General features: G+C 37.4%; 1 pseudogene; it reads left to right on the plus strand.

The window, feature by feature from the left end:
* Positions 1–1,859: 1,859 nt before the first annotated feature.
* Positions 1,860–1,927, plus strand: LOC138848358 (U6 spliceosomal RNA; annotated as a pseudogene).
* The last annotated feature ends 3,741 nt before the right edge of the window (positions 1,928–5,668 follow it).

Consider the following 5,668-nt stretch of genomic DNA (forward strand, 5'->3'; position numbering starts at 1 on the left):
GCAGCTGGAACTAGAACTGGCACCCAAATGGGATGCTGGCCCTTCAGGCCAGGGCTTTAACTCACTGCACAACAGCGCCAGCCCCAATTTTTATCCTTTTTAAGGAATGACCATACTGTTCTGCATAACATCTGTACTAACTTGTGTTTTCACCTACCATATATGGTGGTTTTCTTTTCCCATGTGCTCTCTAGCATTTGTTATTTTTTATCAGTTTGGCATAAAAATGATATAGTATTGTTCATGTTTTTGTGTATTTTGAAATCAGTTAATTTGTTTATTAAATCTTTATTATTTGAAAGGTGGATTTAGAGAGAGAGGGAAAGACATAGATAGCTTTCATCTGCTGGCTCACACCCCAGAGAGTTTCAACAGTTGAGCCTGGGGCATGCTGGAGTCAGGAGCTTCATCCAAGTCTCCCACATGAGTGGCAAGGACCTGAGTCCTTCGTCCATCTTCTGCTGGTTTCCCAGGTGTTTAGCAGTGAGCTAAATTGGAAGTGGAGATTCCTAAACTCAAAGTGGAACTCAGATGTTATGCTGGCCTCACAGATTGCAGCTTTCCCCACTTGGCCACAATGCCAGCCCCTCTATCAATTTAATTCCTCAAAAATAGCTCAGTAATGTTGGCATCTATCTCATTTTGTTTTTTCTCTGTTATTATTCAACTTATTGATGTCTTATTTTTGTTCACATTATTCCTCTCAATTGCTCTACCTGAGGTGAGTAGGGCTGCTGTGTTGCTTAAATGAAGTGTATGCTTTAGATTACTCATTTAATGAGTGCATGTCATTCACATAGCACTTCACTGAAGTTCTACTATGTCCCAAATCCTCTTCTAGGCACAGAATTTAGACCACTTTTCTCTTAGGCCCAGATCTTGCCTTTAACATACTACTTGGAATTTAGTAGCTCATGAAATCTGCAGACTGCATAAATGAATGAATATTTTGAGGGCTGTGCTTTTGTGGAGGAACTTCATAGGAGACCGAAGGAATAAAATAAATCAAAAGTATCCACAGTATATAGAATGTATACTATTTTACAAGTCACAGAGAAGAAGAAGAAGAAGAAGGAAAGTAGTAAGACTAGAAAGTTTGTGGCAAGACTAACAGGCGCTGGTCAAGAACTTAATAAGCACATTAGGAAAGCAGTAAGGTTTCTTTTTTTTTTTTTTGAGGAAAAGTTTTTATTTCTAGTGATGAAATTGGCTACAGAACATTATGAAAGTTTAAAAATACAAAGAGAAATTGTCTATAATTAATAGATTCAAAATTTGACAATCAGTGAATATCATTATTAGTCATTACCAACAACAGTTATTGATTTGAAAGGCAGAGTGACAGGAAGAGGGAACCACTGCTTCACTCCCCAGACACTTGCAATAGCCAAAGCTTGACCAAGCCAAAACCAGGAACTGGGAATTCATTCTGGATGTCCCATTTGGGTGCAGGGACCCAAGCACTTCTGCCATCCTCCGTCTCCTCCCAGGGTGCACACTAGCAGAAACTTGCCTCAAAGCAGAGAAGCTACCACTCAAGCCAGGCATTTGTATATGGGATGTGGGTGTGTGGTGGTGATAGCAAGCCCTCATGGATAAAAAAAAACAAAAAAAAAAACAAAAAAAAAAAACAAAACAAAACAAAACAAAAAAAAACAAAGTTATTTCTATGCCAAGGAAATTACTCTGTAGTCTTTCTCTTATAAACTACGTATTGCTGAACCTAGATAATTTTTCCTTTATTTAACAATGACATGAAAATGTCAGTTGAGTTGGCTTTCCTGAAGACCTTGTTTCTTGAATATTAGTGGCTAGCTGAGATAAATTCTTTTCATCTCTTTCTCGCTTCGGCAGCACATGTGCTCGCTTCGGCAGCACATATACTAAAATTGGAATGATACAGAGAAGATTAGCATGCCCCTGCGCAGTAAGGTTTCTTTACCTCCCTGTAGGCTCTGCTCTCCAGAGGTGAACAGGGTCCTCTAAACCCACTTGCTGCACACACAAACACCTGAGTGTTGTATTCTCCCACAGGTGTTGGAGACTGATATGGTGTTCTGATTTATATTTACATAATGGCTAGTGACATCGGGCATATTCACATGTTTTGACCATGTACATTTCTTCTGAGAAATGTCTATTCAGATCCTTGCCTGTTTCTTCACTGTATTTTTTGGAGTTTTTCCAATTCATGTAAATGTTCTGGAAATCTGTAAACATTCAGAGTTTTAATTTTTCCTGCCATCTGTTCATTGTATCTACACTCTGATGTTTACTTTGTTGTGAAGAAGTATCTTAGTTGGATATACTCAAATGTCTCTGTTTTTATTTTTGTGACTATTGCTATTGGAATCTTACCCAAAAGCTATTGTGTGTTGACAATATTTAGAGTTTCCCTATGTGTACTTGGGTTTGGGTCTTATGATTACATTTTAATTCACTGTGAGTTCACTTTCACATAGTGTAAGAGATGTTGGAGTCTCTTTTCAGGCTTCTACATATGGATAATCAAGTTCCTCTGCACCACTTGTGAAAGAGATTCTTCTTTCTCCAGTTCATTTTAGTTCCTTTGTTAAATATGAGTTGCTGGTAGAAATTTGGGTTTATTTCTATGCTACCAAGTCTTTTCCATTGAACTATGTGTCTGTTATTATATCAGTGCTAACACTTCTTCTTTTTTTTTTGCAGTATATTTATTTGAAAGGCAGAGTTACAGAGAGGTAGAGGCAGAGAGAGAGAGAGGTCTTCCATCCACTGGTTTACTCCCCAAATGGTCACAATGGCCGGAGCTCTGTTGATCTGAATCCAAGTGTCAGGAGCTTCTTCCAGGTCTCTATGCAGGTGCAGGGGCCCAAAGACTTTGGCCATTTTCTACTTTTTTCTCAGGCTATACCAGAGAGGGGTATAAGAAGTGGAGCAGCTGGGAAACATACTGGCACCCATATGAGATGCCGGCACTGCAGACGGTGACTTTACCTGCTTTGTCATAGTGCTGACCCCTGTAATATGTCTTAAAATATGGTGTGATGTCTCCAGCTTTTTTTTGCTTTATAATATTGCTTTAGATGTTAAGCATCTCTCATGTTTCTATGTGAATTTTAGCATCATTTTTTCTAGCTCTGAGAACATCGTTGGTATGTTGATTGGGATTACATTGAATTTGCAAATTGCTTTTGGTAGTATGGATATTTTGGTATTATTCTTCCCATTCACAAACATAAGTTTTCTGTGAGACTTTCAAAAAGCCTTGACAAAAATTGGACTTTATTACACAAACATTCATCACTTTTTGGGATCATTTAAATCCATAATTTTGCACTAATATTTGATAAATAATTAAAGACTTTGAGCATTTTAGTAGGAGAAATTAAAATATTTATCAATTTATTCAAATATTGTTTAGATGTGATATTCAAATATTGTTTAGAGCCATTGTCTATATTCCCTCTAAATTACGATCTTTTTGCTTTTTGCCTGTTAAACTTGTCCCTTGATTCAAGAACCCTTTTTAATGTAATGTAAACTGAAAATGTCATTTCATAAGCTAAAAAAAATGACAAAGAAGGAAAAAGAAGGGAGGGAGGTTGAGTATATAATTATGTTCTCCGAATTTTTTCTATAAAACATATTGAATCATTTAAAAGCTAATTAAAATTAAACTCAAAATTGGACCATTATGACCAATATTTAAAACAAGTGATTAAAAACTGTAGATGTCTTCAATTTTGATTATCATTCTTCTTTAGAATATCTGAAAGAAATCCGGCTTCTCACTTTAAAATATACCAGTGTGTTAGAATTCAGTATTAAATGACTTTGTTTAAAAGTTTTATTTAATCTATTGCTTTAAGTAGTAATACTATGGCCATTGTAAAACAAAATCCTTATCATTTTTCATAAAACAGAAAGGGCCTTTAAAACATCATCACTAAAAATATTAAGAGACCTAAAATATAACATTCTTAAAACCCAAGTGATACCATTCAAAATTTTCAAATATGCAGGGATAGTTCATGTCAAGTAACTAAATAATTGTTAAGTGTATATATGGAATAGCTTCTATAAATTCTTTTGGCAAGGGCTGGCACTGTGGCATAGTGGGTGAGGCTGCCACCTGCAGTGCTGGTATTCCATAGGGGCATCAGTTCAAGACCTGGCTGCTCCACTTCCTATCCAGCTCTCTGCTATGGCCTGGGAAACACTATAAAATGGTGCAAGTCCTTGGGCCCCTGCACCTGCATAGGAGACCAGGAAGAGGCTCCTGGCTCCTGCCTTCCAGTCAGCACAGCTCCAGCCATGGAGGCCAACTGTGGAGTGAACCAGTGAATGGAAGACCACTCTCTCTGCCTGTCCTTCTCTCTCTGTGTAATTCTGACTTTCAAATAATATAAATAAATCTTTAAAAATTCTTTTGGCAAATAGATGAAGCTACTTGTTATACATTTCAAATAAATAGCAAACATACTAGAAAAATATATTGAATAAAATTTAAGCAACTCATAGCTATACACAGAAATTTCTCACCATAACAACATAGCAACCACTAAATTTCCAAATTCAATTTTCCACAACTTAGAATCTTTAACTCCAGAAGGAGTACAAAATTGACAGAACAGTGGCCTATGTATCAGGATACCTAATGCTAATACAGAATTATCCCTGCCACAACTTACCTATGTGACCTTGAACAATTCACTTTACTTCTCTGGGCTTGGCATTTAGCATCCTCATGTGATAAAGGAGGCTTGGATAAGATCAGTTGTACTCTATCTTGAGACTTCAATGATCTCTCAGTTTCCAAACAGGCACCTTAAGGGAAAGTAAACCTTTAGATCAAAGCTTACATTTTTAAATCTAAATATATTTTAAACTGTTTCTACAACTAGTACAAAACAACACATTCAAATGTGTACCATGCCACTTTTCAATATTTGGGAATAATTAATGCATCATTTTAGAGCATTGTCTTGAGGCCAGTGCTGTGGTGTAGCTAGTAAAGCCACTGCATGCAGTGGGGGCATCCCATATGGAGGCCGGTTCAAGTCCAGGCTGCTCCACTTTCCATTCAGCTGTCTGCTATAGCCTGGGAGAGCAGTAGGAAGTTGGCCCAAGTCCTTGGGCCCCTGAATCTGCATGGGAGACCCTGAAGAGGTCCTGGCTCCTGGTTTCAGATTGGCATATCTCTGACCTTTTAGGCCATCTGGGGAGTGAACCAGCAGATGGAGGACCTCTCTCTCTCTCTCTCTTCCTCTTGTTCACTATCTGTGTAACTCTGACTTCCAAATAAATAAATAAATAAATCTTTTAAAAAATCAAAAGAATATTGTCTGGCACACAGTGAACCACTAAGTACAAGATATTATTAGGAATATTAGATTGAAATATTGAAATAAACTAGGCAATAAGCCTTAAGATGCAAATTAATACCAAGAAATATAATCTCAAATTTCTGTGTTCAACAAGGTAGTCTCTTTTCACTACTAACTTTATACTAAATAAGATATTTTGATATTTTGTTAAGAGTAAATTTATCGGGGGCCAGCGCCGTGGCTCACTTGGTTAATTCTCCACCTGTGGTGCTGGTATCCCTTATGGGCAAAGTGTTCTAGTCCTGGTTGCTCCTCTTTTAGTCCAGCTTTCTGCTATGGCCCGGGAAGGCAGTAGAGGA

Source organism: Oryctolagus cuniculus, unplaced genomic scaffold (genome assembly GCF_964237555.1).
Source record: "Oryctolagus cuniculus unplaced genomic scaffold, mOryCun1.1 SCAFFOLD_87, whole genome shotgun sequence".
NCBI classification, from domain to species: Eukaryota; Metazoa; Chordata; class Mammalia; order Lagomorpha; family Leporidae; genus Oryctolagus; species Oryctolagus cuniculus.